This window comes from Sebastes fasciatus, chromosome 16 (genome assembly GCF_043250625.1).
Source record: "Sebastes fasciatus isolate fSebFas1 chromosome 16, fSebFas1.pri, whole genome shotgun sequence".
Taxonomy (NCBI): domain Eukaryota; kingdom Metazoa; phylum Chordata; class Actinopteri; order Perciformes; family Sebastidae; genus Sebastes; species Sebastes fasciatus.
In genome coordinates this window covers 30,494,667-30,518,562 of record NC_133810.1, presented here as the reverse complement: position 1 = coordinate 30,518,562, position 23,896 = coordinate 30,494,667, and the positions used below count along the sequence as shown (strand labels likewise).

General features: G+C 40.3%; 1 protein-coding gene across 3 annotated transcripts in view; it reads right to left on the bottom strand.

Moving 5' to 3' along the window:
* Positions 1–23,896, bottom strand: part of ntm (neurotrimin) — a 377,838-nt gene that overhangs the window by 209,352 nt on the left and 144,590 nt on the right. Inside the window, exon 2 of one of the 3 annotated variants that reach the window (XM_074612067.1) lies at positions 4,089–4,166. The exons of the other annotated variants lie outside the window; for them this stretch is intronic. The gene's annotated coding sequence lies outside the window, so the exon portion shown is untranslated. The remainder of the gene's footprint in view (positions 1–4,088; positions 4,167–23,896) is intronic. 3 annotated transcript variants of the gene reach the window in all.

The following is a 23,896-nucleotide window of genomic DNA, read 5'->3' as shown; positions in this document are numbered from 1 at the left end:
GTTATAATGCTTCCTTTGTGCTGTACAGAAGAGGCGTCTGACTCATGGCTCAATCATATTCCGATGCTGATATAAAGCAAAACAAAGTGCCCTTATTATATGGCCAGGAGTAGAGCCAACGCAGCCTCTTTGACGGAGGAGGTCATAATGCCCGAGGGAAAACAAGAGCGCAGAAAAAAACAGAACGGAGCTGATAAAAGACAGAGAGAAGAGTAGAATGATGAAGAAAAGTAAAAGGCTGACATGTGTTCCCGTGCAGACATATTCTCATTCTCCCTCGCTGTGATGTTTAATGTTCAATACTCTGTGGTAATGTGACATATTGTGTAAGATATTTTTAGATTTTGCGTCTGACAACACTGCTATCTATTGATGTTATAATTACAATAGGCCTGTGCAAAGACTTAGCGTTACACTGGCCAATGCATGGATGCATGGAAACCATTTATTTCCATTAGCCAATGCATTGACTAACTGCCAGTTTGTCAAACAGTGTGATGTGATAATGGAAGCTGTATACAAAGAAATAAAGTGCCTTAAGAAAATCAAGTAGCCTTAAGAAAATCACCAATTTGTACCTCTTAAAATACTCTCAAGTCTTCCATCTTCACTACAAACCATTGCAATTACTATAATGAAACCAATTTTGGTATTTCCAAAAAAATGGTTCAGCAGAATTCAATCTCAAATTATACATAAAAAGAGAGAATGAAGAACTGAGCAAGTATATGTCTAACAACCAAAAAAACAAGTTTATTCAGAAAGTAATGTCCTCCTTCAGCCGACTGATAATGACAATTGAGTGTGATGCGGGAGAATGTGATTTCAACATATTAACAGCAACAACAAAGTCTCTAAAGTACTGCTGCTTTATGACAGTAAAAACATTTTTCTCCTGTTTTTTAAACCACTTTTCTGAATTCTAGAGGGTTTTATTTACCCTGAGTTACTGTTAATCAAAGTGTTCACAAGTGGAGTCAACGGTTCCTTTACATCTAGAAGTATACAACATTAATATTAATAATAATTATGCACGGTTTTGGCATCATTGTGCAAAAATTCCATAATAAACTTTCAGCATATTGTAAATAAAGTGTTCTGAGAGAAAACTAGATTTCTGTACCTCCTCATGGTTCTGTTTTCAGGCTTTAACAAATCTAGCTTGTGACGGGAGACTTTGATCAATCACAGGTCATTTCAGAGAGAGAGAGCGTTCCTATTGGCTGTGCTCCGGCTGGTGGGCGGTGCTTGGTATTTCCTCAACAGATCTCAACATAGCATGCCGGGTCACAAACTTTCTCATTTTACAGCTAAACAGTGCACTACAAGACGATTCTGAAAACAGAACCCACCGCTGCTTTAAGTAAAGGAAGTAAGATTGTACTCCTGAATATAAAACAGATGTTGTCTTGACACAACTTACAATCAATAAAAATCATAACAAAGTTCCCTCCAGTGCCCTGAGTTCACACCATCTTAGCATGAAATCCCTATCTACAATGTTGGTGCCATATTCTATGAGTGATTTAGAAACACAGAGCCACAAAATATGACACAACATTTGTAAACATATGAGAAGCCAGCAGCTAGAAACAGTCTATTTAAGAAGATATGAATGAAACGAGAGGAAATCACCATGAATGAGTGTGTCATATTAGTGTTTGTCACATAAGAATGTGTTACAGAGCGTAATACAAAATATTAATGGAATTAAGTCTGGGTCTTTCCAGAAAAAAAAAACAGCAAGGAAAGACTAGGAGTGCATGAAATGTCAGCAGGATATCCAAATGACATCCTGCTGGAGCCAGGGTCTGTAATTAAACATCCTAGGATTTAAGAAAAGAACCGTACCATGCCAGGTGGCAGCACAGCCAGTGCTGTAAGGATTAATACAAACACACTCTGGGGTGATTGCTCATTAGTTATCTAATACAATATTTGTAATATTTATTTTGAATTTATTTTAATTTATATATTTATTTTATTTTATTAATGAATTATTGCTCACAAGGAATTTTTAAATTATGAATTACCCAGGACTTGATTATGATCGTGATTATTTTAAGTGACATTGTTTTTCTATGGGGTGTAATACTGATTCTAACACACACACACACACACACCATAGAGACAATAGCTCAACCTATAGTGTATAAATTAAATGATTGTTTTGGCGTGGGTTGCTGAGTGCCGTCTCTCGTGGTGCTCAAAGCGCCAAAAAAACCCACTACATTTGAAAAACTCAACAGCGACGTCTCTTTCCAGAAATCATGACCCGGTTACTTAAGATAATCCACAGACGTTGTTGTGAGCGATAATTCTATTTTCTACTCCCATGATGCTTTACCATTCATTGAATGAAAAATTAAATGAAAGAAGCAGAATGAACATGCATTTACTGTAATAAAAATGGAAATAATGAGCCGGCCTACGGCAAGCCATTCCTCCGTCGGCCACGAGCGTGACCAATCTGAGGTGAGTCATTGTGCGCCTGCATGGGTGCCGGGGTATTAATGTCTAAGGACTGGGGAGATTTGTCCACCTCGTGCCCTCACAAGACACTATCCAATCCTCCATTAATTGCACTGATTGGTAGCTCATATTCAATTTGAACTCAATTATGCCGCATGACACGCAGCCAGACTGAGTCAAACACAAATACAGTGACTTCACCTCAGAGCCGGCGGCTACAACGTTGACTGAGAGATGACTGCGTCAATGAGGCAGAGACACACACACACACCATGAGTGGCTGCCAATTAAAGCAAAGAGAGACTGTTCATAATGAAGACGTATATGGTACTATTACGGGACGTTATAGTCATAATTTGTCCATCAAAAAATATATTTTTTAAAACAATTAAGGCAACGTGAGCTGAAACTCAGCCATTAGAGAATGGCCTAAGAATGACTGATTCTCCCTCGCTGTGATGCTTTAATGTTCAATAGTCTGCTAATGTCATATATTGTGTAAGATATATGGATATAATTTCCCACCTGACAACACAGCTATGTATTGATGTTACAGTTACAATGGGCCCGGACAAAGAGTTATTGCTACACTGGAAAAAAAGGTTAAGCATACTGTAGAAACAACAGTGATGATTCTGAGGCATTTATTTCCATCAGCCAGACGTAAAACTAATTGATGCCTTGACTAACTGACAGTTTGTCACAGTGAGATGTGATAATGGCAGCTGTATACAAAGAAATAACGTGCTCAGGTAAGTAATCATCACCCAATTTTAGTCTTCCAACATCACTGCAAATCTTTGCAATTATGTGAATGTTATTTTTGTACCAGGATGTAAACATGTCTACTGTATTTCTGCTGTAAAGTTGGGTGTTTAAACGTGAGGGATCTATGGGGATTGACTGTCTTTTGGAGCCAGCCTCAAGTGGACATTTGAGGAACTGCAGTTTTTTGTCTATAGCCTCACCTTCATGGTCACACACTATATTTAAGATAACAATTAATTTCAAAGACCCAGTAGTCTTTAGTTGCAGTCATTCTCCGTGCTTACGCTTTAGGACGATTAATGACATACTTTCAGTTTGTTGTGTTGCAAAAGCATATTTGTGTGCGACAAAACAGAAAGGTTGCATCTTCTACGTGTTGTACATTAAGTTCCAGCTGTGAAGGAAATTAACTGTAATTCATTATTTTAATAGTAATTTATCACACCCTTGTTACACGCTCCTCATGATTTAGATGCATTACAGAAATATATGTAATTATACCTTGAAACCAGGACAAGATACTATAAAAGTTAAAAACCGTGGAGCTGCTGGTTCAGAGTACTGCAACCTATTTTGTTCCAATTCCAGCACCGTGTCGAATCACAACAAAACTGCAAATTTGGTTTGAGCCTCAGTGCCTCCACAAAGGAAAAAAAAAACAATGTACTTCATACACAATCACCCATCAAAAACCTCTCAAAACTGCTGGAGTGCTTCCAAAGCCACCCCACGATTGTAATCAAAGTGTGTGTGTGTGTGTGTTGGTGGGGGTGGGGGGGTGCTCAGCCTGTATGTGTGTTAATTGAGAGAAGCCTAGCCACTGTCAGTATGAAGGCTGGGTACTGTACCGGAGCTGGGCGTGTTGTTGAATGTGAAACCCCAAGGCGGTCCACTTTCAATCAGCTTGAGCAATTTGTTTCACTTACCTAGAGAGAGAGTGGGAGAAAAGAGAAAAAACAAACAATTACATCATGCATTCAGAGCGGATGCTGCATGAAGACGAGGCGTGGATTCCTTCATTCGTTCATCGTGATCCACTTCAGCACCGACTGGCCAAAGGGGACTCACAATTTGATTAAATTGAAACATCATTCAGGATGTGATAGCATATGTGACACGCGGCTATTTGAGCCTGAATAAACTGATCTACTGTATATATGGTAGCTCGGTTATTTAACATGCAACACAACAAGCAAAAAGGCTGTGTCCTCTAACACCCCAGTCAAGGTCATGAATTTATTGCTGATAATATCATAGGTACACTTGAACTGAATTTCAAGCAATTGAAATCTTTATCACTGTCACATTAGAAGCATTTTAGTATGGATGAACATTATGTTGGTATAGAGACTATGTCTCAGACTGCAGCTCTCCTGTTTGGAGTTTCAACGCCTTCTCGCCCCGATTTGTCAAATACTGACGCTTTGTCAGACCACTCGGCATCACTTTTCAGTCGCAGTAAACACATGCTTAATGTTGTCAAGGAAACAAAAACAATCGCTTAGGTTCAGGCAATAAATCCACTATTTAAGTTTAAGTCTTGCCTATTTTTACTGCGAGCTGCATGTGGTTCACCGCAGCAACAGACAGTGAAAGTGATCTTTTGACATTATATTGACATCATACCAGCAACATTACTACAGTTTCAATGTCTGTATCTGTAGAATATGTCTCGGACTCACATGGACAGTCTGGCCTAAGTGTAACGTGACGCACGGGACACAAACAGCGGTCTCCTGGATGAAAGACCTTCTGTTTGTTGTCTCACATCATTCCCAGTCTGGTTCAGTTCAGACAGAACAGCATAGCCGAGTGGTCATTAAAGTAAACTGAATTGTTCACTCAGATATCAACATGAATTATTCCTTCCTTCAACATGAAAGCTGTTTAAAGCTGCTTTAATTAATATTGTTACATAAACAAAGAATCAAATGTAAAAGTGCTCGCAAACATCCAGATGGAGCAGGAGGCCGGTGTTCGTGTCCAAAAGTGTTGTTGAGTTTTTTTTACTTTAGTGACGTGTTTTCCGTACTGTTGTTACGTTGTTTTCGTAGGAATTTCACTTAGTTTACGTACTTATTTTAAGCCCAACCTTGATGTGTTTCCTAAAAACCAAGTAGTTTTGTTACCAAAAACATGACCGAGACAGTTTCACAACGACACGAGGAGAAAGAGACGACATTGGAAACTTATCACGAAGGATTTTCTTAACATGGCGTGTTATTTATACACCTTCCCATGGGACCACATTGATTGATAATACTTTGTTCAGTTAATGAAGGTTTAAATATTTACATTTTGAATGAATGTTCATTGCGTAGAGGACGTTTTCTGACGTTTTCTTAACTGAGCTTGTGAGATATTTAAAGACAACAGGAATACACAATAGATCTAAATGTTATTCATTTTCTCGCCTTTATCTGTTCTCAACATGAGCGCTTATTTTTAGAGTTGAGTGCAATTGCGTGGGCAACATCAAATCCATATGTGTACTTTGTGTTGGTATATTCACGTACACACACTAGCTAGAACTGTAATGGTAAGCCACTCAGTCGTAGGGTCAAGCTCGAGGCAACGCTGCAGCTTTGTGGGTTAGGGTTAGGGTTAGGGTTAGGGTTAGTTGTATAATATATTTCTATTATTTACATTTCATGTCGCTGATGAAGGTTATTGACTCTAACCCAGCTTTAAAACTACAGTTTGACTTGTTCATTTATGTGTCTAGAAAAGGCTGAGGCCACACTGCTGTTTGACAAATGAACAACCCCGAGGAATACAACACATCTCTCACTGTGTGCTCGGAAATAACGATTTACTGCTTTTGATTGAGCTGCACTTGAGTAATTATCACATCGCATCTATAGTCAATAATTGATGTATTGATTTCCTTGTGAAGGAGAAAGAAAGAAACCACTGATTTCAGTTATTTTTAGCCTGGTTGATTTTCTCGCTCTGAGATTAAATCGAACTCTCCGAGTCAACCTGCATTGTTGGCACTGATGGAAATTGGACAGCACCCGGATATAAGGACTCAAAAGTCGCATGCAGCTGGTTGGGTCCTTGAAGATTGTCGGATTACAGAAGCACTCGTTCACTACTTGCCAACAAAGAATGAAAAAAGCCTCTTCCCACCTTCTATTGCTTCACCTAATCAGTGGGGAGCTGGTTTTGATGAGGTGAGTTGGAGGTAAAAGCATTCTTATGCAGACTGTATTAACAACTGCAGCTCCTTCCCACAAGGGCTCAGTGATTAGACAGGAATAATCAAATTTGCCATAGCTGATTATAAAACAGGCCTCGTGAATTTCATCGTGATGATATCACAACATTACATAACAAATGATATAATCTAACTGTCTGATGATGATGCAGTCTGAAGGGTCAGACCAAACCTTTTGTGCTCAATTAAAGAAATGTTGTGGGCTGTACCAGCTCACAACGGGATAATGACAGCAGCAGCTGATGATGTGACATTTACGCACGGCCATTGTATGGTAGCCCATGAGTGGATGTTACATCATGTGCATTGAACTAGCATTTTAAATTCCTCCATCTGTTCTCTGTTGACATTAACTCACTTGAGTAAATACTGTTCATGCTGAATACATTCGGACCATATGTCTCTATAAAAGGCAGCGAGCTATGAGTAATTGCTTGGACAATCCACAGTCTATAAGAACAGGTGTTAATAGATCTCTTCCTAAACACTTGAAGTAATTGAGGCATTAAGAACATTACCAGGATGAAATTGCAATGACATTGCAGCATACTGCAGCTGCATTACACTTCATGTTCTGCAGCACTGAGGAGCGGTAAGGATGTGAGGACACAACGGCCTGAAGCAGAGGGAGTACACAGCTAGATGAGAGTAGAGCAGACAGTAGGTGCTGCTGTTCACAACATACTGTAGTGACTAAACAACACAACTAATCACATCAGCAGTAAAATGTACCAGTCTTGCTCCACATTTGTACAATTCAAGACCTGGAGAATCAGAAATAAAAGTGTTGCCAAGCAAACAAAAGGCTGGGTTTGAATCCTGACCCTCCATGGGTGACATCTTACTGCTTGACTCAAGAGTATGCGGACACGTGTATGAGCAACACATTTAGTTTTGAAGGGATATTGGATTCAAGAGGGCTCATGATTGTTGTGAGGGAGGTACACGTTAAGAGATGACACATAGGGACCCTAAAAGGGCAGAAGCAGCCCTGCGAGGCAGAAGAAGGAGCAAAGATAAAGACGTGCCTGCATATGCTGTTCAGGCTCAGTCTAAATGGGCCCTGACAGCTGTGAAATATTATAGGCTCTGAGACAGGGAGAAGGCACATAGGCCTGTACTGTAGATTGAGAGACAGTTTAGATGGAGGGATAGAGGAGGAGGAGGAGGAGGAGGAGGGAGGGTAGATAAACAGTGGAGAGAGGGAGAGACGAGTGATGAGAGTGACAGAGAATGACAGAGAGCTCTGGCAATCATGATCACTGGCAGCGTGGCATCTATGTATGTTACCATTTCAATTGTTCAGCTTGCTAAATACAACCATAAAAACCTTTTTGAATAATTGGCGAGCTCTCTCAGACACCAAATAAAATCATTTCATGAAAAATATGGCTTTGAACAATTTAGGTGGGATTGAATAAACTGAGCTTCCTCCGCTGAATTCATCCATTAAATTGTTGTAATTACAGCAAAAACAAGTCGCCCTCCCACAAATGATGCAGCCCCCCCGACGAGGTACAGATATGAAGGCTTGTTTTATGCACACTGGCCTCCTTGCACTGGTGTTCATTTCTTTGACATCAATTGTGACACCATATATGTGCATAAAACCTTTTCTCTGACAAGATGAAATTGATGTTAGATGGAAAAAGTGTGACTGCATCTCAGTGTCAGTGTTGTTGAGACAACAGTTGATATGATGGGTGGGCGATATATCAAATATACTCGATGGATTGCGGCTTGTTCGTTTTTTAGTTTATCGGCAACAATTGAGTATAAATATTGACATTGACATGAGACTTGCTTCAGTGTTTCGCTCTCTCCTTCCCACAGACACACTCTCCTCGGCGAGTGGCGTATATGAGCGTGGATGGGGCGTGTGTTTTTGTATCTGGAGGGAACGAGCCTGGAGAGAGCCAAAGAAGAAGCGAAGCGCCAAAGCGAGTCTATACGTGTTGAGGTTTGGAAAAGTTGATGGATGGAAGACGCCAGCCTCCACTTCAAAAGAAAGGTTTTTAATAATCACCACGGTCTCGGAACATATGAGGCATACTGGAAGAATGAACATGGAAGAGTCTGTTCATTCTGGATAAAAGCTTTCGCTGTCTACTTTTGTCTTTTTAGAGCACGCCACTTATTTCTCTGGCTGTTGTCTCTTGTCTCGTATCTGTCTGTGTATCTCACTCACTGACACGAGTCTCAATGCAGAGAATGCACAGATTTGATTGGCCGAGTAGCATCACGTGAGAAGATTTACAATGCACGCATCGGTCTGTGAGTGTCCTGGGCTGCTGAACCAATGCCTCTCCATAATGTAATGGTCTGATATATCGCGATATAGCCTAAAAATATTGAGATTATTTATAAACCATGTCGCCAAGCCCTAGTTGATGTGAAAATAAACTGACAAGATATCATATTCTTGTTGGGGAAAAGATAGACAACGCCGTTCTGTCGGGAGGATTGTACAATAACACAATGAATACGTTTTGTTTTTGTTTCTTTGTTTGAATAAGACCCTGAAATCCAATTAATAATTGATTAATCAAAGTAATAATCGACAGTAAATGTAAAATGTAAAAGAACTGACAATAATTAGCCCTATAATATCAGTGCATTTTGCAATGAAATGCTATGTTGAAATTTTAAATTTCCCTAATTCCTGTTGAAAATTGAATCATTGTACGACAACACCTGCCGATTGTGAAAAACATATCAGGTGACAGATCTCCACCGCAGATGACAATGGGTACTGGCGTTGTTACACAGGCCCCTGTTGAAGCGCAGTCTGGAAATTCATTATATGCCTGATTTAGTACACGTTGGCGCATGAGCGCACCTACAATATGGCTGATATCATCAACATCAGAGCCACTTCATCTCACTCCGAGTCTCACCATGTGAGAGAGGAAATAACAGTTTTGGTTGGTGTCAGATGCTTAGTCGAGTGCTGGTTCAGCCTCAAGGGCCTTTTCTCATACAGCAATTTGTCATACCGGGATGTGGGGGCTTTCTGTGAGTGTCTTTTGGACATTTTATAATTTTATAATAATAAAATAACAGAGGTAATAGGTTTAATGCTCAGGCTCTTTCTATTGGGGATATTTGGTGTTATGTGTGAGCAGACAGGAAAAAATAAGTTTGAAGCTTCCCATCTTTACCAGGATTTGCCAACGACCAGCTGCAAAGGTACATTTGCAGAGAGACATTTTTAGCTCTTCTCTGTAGCATATTCTCATTTTCACCTTCAGATCTTTTGCAGCAAGTAGGAATGTACTGTCTGCATATTAATAGTATTTAATAGAGAAAAAAAATCATCTTTTTCTGTTTAAATTATGTGCATAAAAAGAGGTCTTAAGCTTTACAAGAGAAATGAGCAATGTTCACGCACTTTGCTTGTCTAACATTCTCGTCAGATAATGTTTGAATTTTCCAAAGCGGTGTTTGCATTTCGTCACTATATCATCCTTCCAGTTTACACATTGAAATTAAGATGACAGTATACCATTCCATGAGTTATGATCTGAGCCATAAATAATAAAAAAAGGTTTAGCCTCATGGGAATTCAAAGCAGTGCATAACAGACTCGGGGTTGAGTTTCACACACCATTTGCAGTCAGTCAAGCGGATCTCTGTGAAAGGTTAAATGGTGACAGGTATCTTTCCCTCTTTGAGTCCCTATAGCTGCAGTCAGCAGACGAAGTATAAAGGTCTCCTCTGTGTGAATTCAGATTGGAAATTTTGCTTTGAGCTTATCCGTTTCAGGTATATCCGAGACAGATTTTGGGGCAAGATGATGAAAATGAATAAATAAGTAATTTTCACATTTAGAGATTGGTAGAGTAGAGTACAGATTTCTATAGGCTTACAGGCAATGTTCACAATTGGTTTCATATTTCTTTGATATTATCTACTAAACTTTGATTAGGTGGTTTTAGCCTTTAGCCTTCGGTGGCTAATTCAAGTCTCTCAGATGAACAGGATGTTGTGTTTTCACACCTTTCTGAGAGTGTCAGTGAACTACACACAAGAGTTTCCTCTGTTCCCCTCACAGCCAAGGTTAAACTGAATGGAACATTCACCGCCAGGTGATTAATGCATGAAATAAATGTCAAGCTAACTTATTAGCCAGTCGAGAAATAATATGAACCTTTAACATGAAGGATGAGTCCATTCAGCTAATGCTACAAATTAATGAGTGGTGCATGAGACCCGATACCACTGACCGAGAAAGATTCATGGGAGGAACCTTTTTGATTTCCTTCTTTATGTGTGAGCAAGTGGAGCGTTTTCAAGCAGCACACACATTATTCCATAGTTTATTGTGAATGTAGTGGAATGTACAAGTAACCAGTAATTCACTGCGTTCACTAGAAATCTCTGCAGCATATATACCTCGACCAGAAGCCATCTTCCGAGCAACTCGGGACCTTGTTGTTTAGTCTCCCTCAACACATATTTGATAAATAATATTTCACTCCAGAAACACCAGTGCATGAGGGGATTTTTGACAATTAACTATGAAGCATCAAACCCAACGTTGTGAATAAGCCTGTCATATTTGAGTAATTTTCCTCATTGAGAGAAACACAAATACTGAGAAATTCTGATGACAAGTCAAATTAGGTTAAATTGTGATTGATGTACAAAGCTGCATGCAGCATTGTCTGTGTTTATTGTGATGTACAAGCCGAATGAGACACACTGCACAGACCGCTGAAGAATATCTTCCTCTAGCTGAGATGCATTTCCCTCTGCTTCCCTCTGGCTATATCTTATTCATGCTGGATCTACAGTAATGAAGCAATTACACTACTATTTTAACTTGAGTGTGTTCAATTAGCCCGTACCCGAGCAGTCTAAATGTGACCTCGCACAGACTCTCAGATCCTGCAATGAATTGTCTTAAGCTGTCCTCTGTGGGTGTCTCAGAGTGAAGTCACAGCTACCCATAATCCTTTAAGTCAGAAGCATCTCTCAACCACAGTGGAAGATTATATCAAACAATTACAACTTTCAAGAATCTTCTGTTATTATCCCTCCGATCCTGTCCCACCATAACGTTTGATGCTGCTTAACATCATGTCCCAAGGGGAAAGAAATTTACTTCCATTAGAGGCTATTAGTACTTTAATATGCAATTGCTCATTATGAATTAAAAGTCAATTTCACAAAGAGGGTAACAACATGCCTGCAATCTGTGCCTCAATATATCAAGAGCTCTAACCGCTCCGTATGCCGTTCTCCCATCGCAGACGGGCAAATGTGGGCTTTTCAAATCAGAGCCCAGCGACTACATCGATCTTTTCAATTTAACCGTTCCAACAAAGTCATACAGCACATTGAGATCGTTGTGAATTAAAACCTCCACAAGCAACTTTTTGATCCAAACTATCCACATTTTCAGAGAATGAATAGCAGAACAAATTGTTGCAGGTTCCATTCAAGGACATAATTAAGTCCTCTATTTTGTTTTCTCCTTTCAGTTGATATGACAGGTAGCGTTGCACTGGGACAGGGGTCTGCAACCTGCAGCTCCGGAGCCACATGCGGCTCTTCAGCTCCTCTCCAGTGGCTCTCTGTGGATTCTTAAAAATGGAAATGAATAACTGTTTTTTGTTTATATTTTCATTTTTATTTATCATTGTTGTAGGTCTATGGTATGACGGTACGACGGTACGACGGTATGACGGTACGACGGAGCATTAGGGACATATTGAGGAAAAAAATATAAATCTGAGATTTCAAGAATAAAGTCATAATACGAGAATAAAGTCAGAAGTTTCCAAGACAAAACGTAGTATTATGAGAATAAAGTCATAATATTATAAAGTAATAATTTTACGTGCTATCTTACTTTTTTCTCTTAAAGTTATGACTTTATTCTGTTAATATTTCGACTTTTTTTCTCGTAAAGTTATGACTTTATTCTGTTAATATTTCGACTTTTTTTCTCGTAAAGTTATGACTTTATTCTGTTAATATTTAGACTTTTTTTCTCTTAAAGTTATGACTTTATTCTCATAATATTATGACTTTTTTCTCGTAATATTATGACTTTATTCTGGAAATCTCAGATGTTTTTTCCCTCAATGTGGCCTTAATACTCCGTAGTACATTGTCTCTTTGGCCCTCACTGCATTAGACTTATAAAATATATACTTATACTATAAACTGTGTTACCTTCATCACAATGATCAAATGTTTTGCGGCTCCATACAGATTTTTTTTGCTTTGTTTTTGCCTAAAATGGCTCTTTTGATAGTAAAGGTTGATAGTAAAGGACAGGTGGTGAACACCAACGGTGTGAGGAGTCGGTTTGTCAACTTCCTCCCTTCTGGAGTGAATACTTTAGAAATGGGGATCAGTAGGCTCCTTATGTAAGAGCTACACGTTGTCAGGTTACTGTGTGTGTGTGCTAATTTCATTGGTATTTAAAGGTCGACTCCATCTGCGGTCTCTTCTAAATTTTTCAAATGGAAACACCCACTCAGTTGTTAGCAAACAGCAGTGACTTAGTAATACTACTAGATAACACACCACAGGGTATTACCTACAGCAGATAGCGGCTGGCACGCCCCTAGTTTAGAGAAACCGACATGAGTACCAGCACGAGAGCAAAGTGACGTACTGATGAGGACGGGGACGGCGGCAAAACGTATTTAGCCACCTAAAAAAAAAATCCATATCAGTTTATGTGTACGCTATATTATCACTACTTACCTCGCCATCAGACGGCCCGTTCTGACAGGGAACTGCAGCCGGTATATGGCTCTCTTCAAAGACACCAGACTGACAAAAACAGTCATTACACCTTGCGGAACAGGAGGAGTTGCTGTCTACCGCTGCATCGATCGGTTAGTTTATTTATGGCCCGACATTAAAGCATTTCCAGCTGACTACCTACTGTTTTCTTTTTTTATTATTTTCTTTTTGATAGCGAGTTGCTTCTCGTGCAGAACTGGGAACCCAGGGTCGAGCCTATTAAGAATTTCTGAATTGATATTATTTTACATGGCAAACGTTGCCAGAAGAATTAAATATTCAGACAAAGGCTGTGTTATATGTAAATAATAAAATAATTATTATAGCAAGATTTGTTTTTAAGCTTTTTCGGTGTTATCTATAGCAATAATAATGGTCCAAAATTATGTAAAATTGTATAGTTTTAGGTCAAAATCCTTAAATCTTTCGGCTCTTTGCCTGCATGTTTGTGGGTTTTTAATTGAAATGACTGATCGTGTTGCACACAGGACTGCTTGGCTCAAAAACGTTGCTTTGTCTTGACTTACAGTTGATGTATCATCTTCTAATGATGACTTTCATATTCTGTCTACTGATTAGGAGGGCACTCCATTTAATATTTGGCGCCGTGAAGGGAAGGGAGGGCCTCCAAAACGTCCGTAGCCCCGGGATCTCAAGTATTATTATGGCGTCCCTGTTGTTTTTAAGTGACACTCCACCTCCACACAACTCTGTGCTAATTGCAGCGACTCCTGATTCGGTGTGAACGCAGCCCTCGAGCTGATGCATCCTGCTAATTGGCATTCAACTTGATATAATTTGGTCAGCAGCTGACAGTCTGTACTGTACATGGTGCCAAACAGCACACCTCCAACACGTCATTGACACCTTTTACCTTTGTGACTGCTGTGCTGTGCTGTGCTGTGGAACAAGCACTAATACAATGTCAGCATATAACTCAAATGGGCACAGTTGCTCAGCTCGGCAACGAAAGCATAAATCACAGGTACGAAGCAGCAGCAGCTACACAAATGAGTTCTCAAAACAGCCTCAAAACTCATGATGACCTGATACCAAACACAGACAAATTGCAGGAAAGCCGTGCTCATAAGTAGACCCTCACCATCGCTGACTGTTGAGGCTGTTGTGAATCACAACAAGCTGCAAAGTGTTCTTCAGTTACCACACACTAAATCAACACATCTGATACAGTCACAACAATATTTAACAATAAGTTTGTCACAAAGGAAGACTTTATTGTAGGGTTTCTATTATTTTGTCCATCATTTGCAACAAAAACTTAAGTATTTCACATTTACTTTCCTTCATACCAAACTTTTACAGAAAATGCTGCAGCGTCTCCGAAGCTATAGGTCAGCACCCAAAATAGTGCCTCTGACCTGTTCACGGTTCATCCACGCATAAGAAAAGCATCCGTCGGTTTTAATGAGCCTCGGTCCCAGGGTGAAGCTAAATTAATGCTTTCTGGTTGCTGGGATAAAACACGTTGAAGTGCCTCTGCTCCAATACCCGACGGCAATTGTAGCCCAGCTGGCTCCTGGGTGACTGCATTCATTCATAGCACCTTAACCACATACCCCAGAGGATCCTCACCTCCTTGCCTCGCACTAAATAAGCCTCGCTGTTCAGCCACTGCAAGCTAATAGCAAAAACAGAAAGGTGACATTGCCCCCAGGCAGAACAAAAATGACTGCTCTTTTTCAGATCCTGCCGTGGTAATCTGTTTTGCCAGCATTACAAATCCACACCCCGGGGTGCAGAGAACTGGTGCAGCTATGTCTCCACACCTGCAGGACTGCTATCATTGACCAATCAACACTTACAGTCTCTTTCCTCCGAGCTATGGCTGTCATATCAATGAGACTTTGTCACACGGTGTAACAGAGTGCACATACTGTGCTACATGCAAATGCAAAATCTTCTAGGATTCAGTTGTCTGTGTATTCCCCTTTACAGACTTTTTGTTCTTAATCTCAGGTACATCTCTACTTTATGGAGCAACGACAGTGATGGTAAAATAAATGAGCTTCCTCTTCCAGTTAAAATGCATAAATACTCGTATCCAATTTCCCAAATCCTTCATGCGCACAGATGTTATTGCAAGGAGAGATTTGTAACAAAGTGAAAGTTAAAGAGCTTTCTGCAACAGCAAATAGGTTAAGGGACGTGCAAAATATAAAATGCACTTTTTGTGCCCTGCAAGCAACCAGCTATATTCGTTGTTTATGCTTTGTGTCTATATTATCGAGCAATCAGCAGGGGGTGGGGAGGTCGACCTATTATTAGCCAGCATGGGTTGGAAAAACAACTTGACATTTATGTGTCCAAATTAGCTGAGTCCTCAGCTCTGTCACATTAGTCACATTAGTATTCAGGTGTTTTCTTAACAGCTAAATGTCCTCAAATTTGACATTTTTGGGTCACAACACCGGCAAGCCTACACTTACTTAAACATATCATACTGAACAGTAAAATACAAAGAAATAGAAACTGTCATAATAAAAGTCGTGCTGCACTGATATTATTTGTGCTGTGATGGAAGACAACGTTTAAGTAAACCGGCAATTATTACACAGAACACTATATTGTCTAATCTTAAACACTGTCAGATTAAGAAATAGTTCAACGTTTGGGAAAGATTCCCATGTTTATGACCTGCAAGTATTCACGACATCAACAACAGGCTCTTGCATATTATTATATTAAAGCTGCAGTTTGTGAGAGCCGGCTGTCAATCACTCGTGAACTCTTGACTGTTTTAAACATGGCGCTGGGTCGCAAACTTTCTCATTTCACAGCCGAACAGTAGGCTACACTAAAATATGTTTCTGAAAACATTTGTGGCGATAAATAGGCAATGCAGTAACAGAACCTTGATTCATATTTGATCAGCGCTGCCTAGTTTTACTATTCAATCTCAGTTCCGCGAGCCTGCCGTCTTGCGATGGACGGACCTCAAAGTCAGATACAGTGAATGGTCACTCGACTCGCCGAGCCATACCCATCATGCAAGGCGCCGCTGGATCTCCTGCAACGTGATCTGTTGACTTCACATATGCCAATGGATTTGGTGTATGTCCACCTTCAGGCTGCAGAGCCCCGAAACACCGCCGCTGCACAGAGTACCGTTTGCTTGTTCATTCAAAGTTTATGAATAATAAATGCGTCCAAATTGCACCGAATTCGCCACGGCACCCCCTTTGCATCCCTAGCAATACACCCGTCAAGTGTGAAGTAGATCGGATGGACGGTTCTCGAGATATGCGAAGGACAGACAGACAGAGAAAGATCCCTTACTTTATTGTTAGATAAAGCAGGATTACTGTTAAACTGACTGTTACAGTGCACCGAGAGGACGCTTGTAGACCACTGTTTACGCTTTGGAACATAATACAGAGAATGAATTACTCGTGTGCAGGGTGAGGAACATGGTGTTGTGGGCTGAAGGCTTTGAAAACATTCCATTGGGACTTAATTCAGACCTTCAATGGTGTACCACGTTTTTGGTTGACTGACTCTGCAGCGTGGTCAACCTCTGGTCCCGTCCCCAGCTTTCTCTCCACATCATTAAAACTGATAGTACTGAGTGGCCATAACAGTTGGCCAAAGAAAAAGCAATCAAAGTTAGTGGAGCAAGAAAGGCTTTTAAAAAGCTTCACATTTTGCACTATGCTTTAAAGAAATAATGCATAGAGTGGGAGTGCAATTAATTTTCAATCCTCAGGGTATGTGCTCGGACGATAACAAAAGAGACTATATATAAATGACAAGTTGTTCGCCATCCCCTACGCTCGTGTCCGTAAAATATCACACCTCTTCCTATAAAGCAACAGCGAGATGAAAACCCTCTACAAATCAGAGCGTGCGAGGCTTCTCTTCGCATTCGTGTTGCAGCTCTGACCCGTGCTCCTCCCCTGCTGAAAACATTCTAACTTCACTGTTACTGATCTTCACGGCCTGCCTCGGGTGAAGGCAGGCTGACTATAACACTGATGATTCAATTAACAACGGGCTCAGAGAGTAGCATGAGCCGGACCAAATCAAAGCTTCTGTGTGACGATGCTCGGAGAACAAAAGTATTTAATGTGTGGCACAAATCCAGACTCCCGAAGAGAGTGATCAATAATTCAGATCTGAAATCCTTTACTAATTGTTTTTTTATCGATCATATTCCAAAGATAGTAATTATCTTGTAAGATATTTGCCAGAAGACATCTGGAGGTTCACGCTGAGAAGATGAAAAGCACAAATGAATAATAGCACAGACTTAATTACCAGCTTTCTTTTAATAGGAACTGCTTTCATATTTATCATAACTTTGATAATTCCATGACAACAAGAAAAGAGTGTATTACATGGCAGAAACAACCAACTGCAGGCAGTCAGAGAAACATTAGTATTATTTTTAGGTCTGGAGGTATCAACCTTTGAGGTGAGGGATCAGACAAGACCATAGATTTATTTATATTATATATTATATATTATATTGTTTTAATTTATTCCTGCAACCAAGCCGAGTCGGTGTGGGTGGGCCTAGGTCAACCCACTTGGCACTGGATCATCTAGTGAATAGCAGTCAGCGCTGTTTTAAATGATCTGACTACGACCATAAAACAATGCTCGTTTCTTTGCTTCCTGTTTAGGCTACCTGATCGCTCAAATCTTTTGAGTTGCAGTGCATTTCGCAACTGGCAGATTGCGAGCAGCCCCTCCTCTGTCTCTCATCTCATTGCTCGTAGCGACGGATGAAAACACGAACAGGAAGTGTTGAATTTTACTTTATCCATTTTAAATAAATCCTCCTCTGAGGAGCGGGAGGAAGAGATCTCCTCTCGAGTTCAGCCATCATTCTCAACCAAGAGAAAGCACACTGGGATTTCTGCCTACGCCACTGTTGCAACCTCAGAATTGCAAATATACTTCTGTTAAATGTGGACTCATTTCATGCTGTTTAACAGTGTCTCTGGCTGCAAAAGGTCATGTCTGAGGCTGAATAGCTACAGGCTTTAAATGTTTCCACTATAGTTCAGATTTACACCGAGGTCTGTGTGTTGTTGAAGTTCACTGAGCACTGGTTCAGCGCTGGCCCACTTATTGCTTGGCAAGTAATCACTGCCCTTAGTGGTAACTGATCTCAGCTAAGCAATGACTGATAACTCAATTTCCCCCTTTGAAGGGGCAACAAACATCACGACAGGGATGTGACCTTCAAGCTGGTGAGGTGATACTGAATTTTACAAAAAAACCTCTTCAATTATTCATGACACCTTGCTCTCAAACATTCCCTTCACCAGCTTTCTTTTTCTTTTTTTCTGCTCTGGTAGCTAAGCTCATTGGAAGCCCCTTTTATGAACTTGTTGTATTATTCATCAGAGGATGTCCCTATACACATTCTAATGCTGCTGAACGCAGCCCCAATGCAATTACATGACAAATACCTTAAAATGTGATTGGCATATAGCTTAGACTGTATGCTCAGATGTGTGCATGCACACTCCCTCTGACGCACACATAATCATATGCATACCTGAATATTATGCATGCATGACACACATGTTTTATGCAATCCGTCAGGGAAAATGAAGAGCTATTATGCTTTGACAGCCCCTTGTGAAACTGCAAGAGCGAGGCTATACAAAGAAACACATGTTTCTTCATCTTGAATACACAAGTGCTACACTGTCACACAGTCACATCGCTGGTGCCACCTCTTCAGTTTCCTCTGCTGCTTTTCATTTCGAGCTTACCTTGAGCTTTGGGAAATGTATTGTCATTCTCCAGCAGGTAGAAAGCCATCACAGACAAGCAATATCCTTGTTTCTTTTAAGCTGTCACCATTTTTGATGGTAAGCTGCCATTGCTGTGGTGTTTTTGCATTGCACTCCCAAGAGCGCACTCACCCTGCATTCAAACAATGTGTCCATGTGACGTTAGACTTGTTGGATTTACTTTGTGACACGTCTTTTGTTCGTGACACATATTGTCTATTCAGTCTTTATGGTTATTGCTTTACCGACAACGCATTCATGTCGAACAAACCAGGAACAGAAATACTTTCTCACTGTATTTCCAGTAAAAACATAACCATACAAAAACATAATTTTTATGGCTTCACGCATATTGTAACTGTAATTTGTGGATATGAACAAACTCGCCTGCACCGAGGTAGGCGGAGTGGCACTGCTGATGTTTTGTTTATGCAGATCAGGTGGCGTAGGGCAAATTCAGTATTCATCTTAGCATGAATACTGAGCTGGGTTTTCATTCGCTCTGACCGCATCTAATTACAAACATGCGGTACATGCAAAGAATAATTTTCAGTATTGCTTTAGTTGGTGAATGAGCACACAACGACCTCTACCAAATTGCACTTGCTTGAAGCTGCAGTGGGTAGAAATGGAGCAAGTATGATTAAAAGAAATTATTTTTATAAAACGGTCATTATATCCTGTCAGTAGTAAACGAGACAGGTAATCTGAAAAAAATCATTTTCCTCTGTGTCCTCCGGTGTCCTCTGGTGCTCCTAATGGCATCTGCAAGATTTCACAGACCAGAGCAAAACAACCGAACAGACCCAACTCATCAGTTGTGATCAGCAACACAAGTGGTTATTGTGCAAATTGTAGACAATTGTACAGCACACATGTGCCAAAACTGTGCCAATCTGTTGTGAACAACAAACTAATTGTTCAGAGATTTGAAGTTTGAAAAAAAAAGAAATCTCATTCAATAATTGAGTCAAAGCGAATGAGAGAAAAACTGTTACAATTCATCATATTTTAATTGTTACATTTTATAATCTGAATCTGAATCTCTCTGTCAGGTACATGTAGTACTATAATGTTTTCCTTTAAAGTAGAAATACACAGTTAGTAGTAGAGTTGCGTTTTTTTTATGTGCTTTGGGGATCTTTAGTAAGTCATTTGGGGTACAATGAGTGAGAACAGTAACACAATTCAATCATATCTATTTAAACATCATAATAGATCTATAGAGCTGTTTGGGGCCGTCTGCCCCTGGTGTTTTTTCCCGTGAGCCAGAGTGCATTTCACTGATGTTTCTGACTGGGAGTAGCCACGACTTGGATGATGGTGATGCAACTATGTCGTGGCAGGTTTTGTGCTCAGGACCCGAGGAAGCGCGGTCTCTAGTGTGAAGTTGACTTTGTATGAGCGGTTCAAGAGAAGGCTGCAAGCAGCAACACCACAGGCCAAGCATCGGGCCCGTTCAAAACGGACAAACAAAGTACTACAAAGTAATGACAATTAGGGACTAATAGATTGATAGATAGATTACTGGTAACACAATCATTTGACTAAACTCTTCACACAGTCAGCACAACAGAAGTCAAACATAACACAGCATAACATTACACTGCATGTCTCTACATTCTGCTACATCTAAGAAGACAATAAAAAATGCATAAACTCCTAATTAGGACATATAACACTGAGCACTAATTTTCATTCCTTGATGACCTCTATGAAAGACCCGTGCTAGGAGAGGAAATGGCGCATTTTGTAATTGTACGAGAAAATGTGGTTGTTTCAACATTCTCTTGTAGGTTTACTGCCCGTCCCATACTCTCCTTTCCTCGACCACACAGAGGAATTATTCTCCTTATGGAGGTGGAAAGTTTACGATGACCACCAGCCACATGATCAGATAGAAAAAAAGATTCCTTCCCAGGTGTAGAGGACATACTGTATAAGGTGTGAGGTGAATGTTAATGTGTGGCTAAATGCAGAACACTAACACAGTTGTATTTCTATGCATAGTTTTGTATTTCATACTGGAATTGTTTTGGTTTCATTTTTGTGCACTTGGATGGTTACTCTATGCAAACATTGCAGCAACAAGCATATTGCATCATCCCTGATTCATTTCTGTGACATACTGTAAGGTAACACAATCCATCTTATAAAGACGGGACCTTCTCGTACTTTATGCTGAATAAATAAGTAAATAGCAGATACCTCACAAACAATAGGGAATCATATTGTAATGCTACCTGTTGTTAGTGTTTTGGGTATATTAACAGATGTTGTCAGTGTTCAGGTACAAGAGCTGATCCTTTGTACCAAGTGTTTTGGTTGCATTTTTTAGTCCATTTTGGATGTTAGGATGTTGTGCTGAGCTGTGAGTCGGTAAAGAGAACTGTATGTGGAAAGTTTTTGAAAAAGTACTGAACTCAGTACAGAGAAATGTGAGGTACCACTTGTATGAAACTTCAGTCCACATTTCTCAGAGTAGGAAGACTCTCTCTGAGGCTGTTTGGAAGCTGCCTATTTTACCCGAGCCACTGATTGCCAACCGAGGAGACCCTTGTCTCAACACTCCCCATCAACTACATCAAACGGGTGAATATTCTCACCCCCACCCACCACCACCCTCCGCCCTGAGCACTACGCCATCAGTCAGCCCCGGGTCCTTCGGCATCTAATGTTTGACATAATAAGCTTCATCGCCGCGCTGGTATGGTTCCTGTGATCATGACAACGGTAATACCGGTGGTAATATGGTTTTATGAGGCCTCTCATCCTCCCATCTGCTCTGCTCTCCTCCCTAGCTCTGGCTGCCCAGGACTCCATCTGAACTCCCTCCCTCCGCCATCTGGCCTCTTTTGCTAATCCCTCCTTCAATCCTTCTCCCTGTTGTTCCCCGTTAACCCTCCCCTCCGTTTCATAAAGAAAAAAATAAACTGTCTTGTGTCTTAATGGGCTGACTTGGCAGTTGACTGCTAATGCTGTCAATGATAGATAGCAGATAGATAGACAGATAGACAGATAAACAGATAGACAGATATATAGATAGATAGATAGTTGGATTGATGGATAGATGGGTAGATGGATAGATAGATAGACAGATGGATAGATGATAGATTGATAGATAGATATCATATTAGAGGTGAATAACGATGGGTGAATAACAAGATTATTTCTATAAAAGTCAAGTATTGGTTTGTTTTTCAGTATCTGGGGACTGAATGAAATGAAAGCACAAACCCCAGCAGGACTGACCTTGAATAAATGAAATCAAAAATCCCTTTTTCATACTGGGCGTGTAAGAAAATAGATTCAAATGAGTATCGCGATATTTTGTTGCGCGATACTGTATCGATTCTTCAAAACGCTGTTTCGGTTTTTAATTAACCTCTAAAAATCCAACAACCTGCCATCAGGCTATTCAATCTTTCGGAGGTTGTAGCGGGCTCAGTTTTAAAGCTAGAGTGCAGTTACTAGTATCATATAAAACTAGAAAACCTAAGGAATCCATCGCTACCAACCATGTTGAGAAGGAGGCTAAAGAACGCTCCAAAGTAATGCTAAATGATGCAAGGAAAAACTGCCATGGCGATTTTCAGTCCCTTGGCATCTGACCTCAGGATATGGGAATGAAAATGTTTTTATTGTGGGTACCAACGAGTCTTCCCTTTGCAGACATGCCCACTTTATGCTAATCACATGCAGTTTGGGGCAAAAACCATGCAGTTTTTGAAGCCCCCTTTCATACTACATAATGTAGGAGCACAGCTACTATTCTGGTCTCTCACCATCGTACACAAACACCGTTTATACCCCGCTTGTTTTATGTGTTCTCTTTTTTGTGTGGTCAGTGTTTTACAGCCTGCTTTTGCTTGGAAATGTATTTACCACAGCAATAGCAATTCAACTGTGACAGTGGATGTCTTAATGAGCAACTTGCTGTAGGGATGGGGGGATGGACTGCTGCTGAAAGAACCAGGCCCTACTACGGATGGCAAGCCATGTATAGAATGACTCCATTAAGCGCCGAGCAGTCCACCAAATTACAGGATGCAAAATGTCTGTAATGAGAGTGGAAATACACATCCAACAGTATTGACAGGCGGAGTGATTAGTCCCCCCCTCGAGAGGAGCGTCTCAGAGTGATGGTAGACACTTGCAGGATGCACAAGCATTTCTCTGCAGGGCGAGGTGAACTAAAGGAAGAAGTGTTCAACACAGATTCCTGTCCTTATGGTCTAGATTAAGGAACACTTGATGAAAGTGGAGATAATTGAATGTACCTAATCTACAAGTCCTTATTTTACTGATGCTGCTTACACGTTAACCAGTAACAGTCATCTTGTGTTGTTTTACATAATGAATAGGAATAAAAACATCCATAAAAACTTATTGGAAATCAAAGTGCACTGCGTCAATACATGACTTCTGAGTCTAATGATACATTATGTTCAGAAAACAAACAAACATGCAAAGGCTCTTTTTCCACCATTTTCTCTTGATTTAGAATATGAAAGGTATCCTTGGAAAACCTTGTAGCAGTCTCCTTTTGTGAAAAGTCGGCATCGACTGTTTGCTAGACAAGCTGCTGTCACAAACACTCTCAGTGCATAAGCCACACAAACAAATCCCATATGACTAAATATATTTCAAAGCAAATGAAAATGTTTGCCAAATACTGTAGATGCTCCTTTTTCCATCTCTCATATGAGACACCAATAAACACTTTAAATGCTTGTCAGCTACGTGCACAGCCAACATGAAACTGATTAACATGGTACGAGTGTACCATGCTGCATGAATCACACATTAATATGTGTTAACTTCCCAGTGGATGGGGGTTCAGTTCTATAGAGAGGAGATTAGATACATACAGTAGAGAGACACGGATTAAAAAAGGAAATGA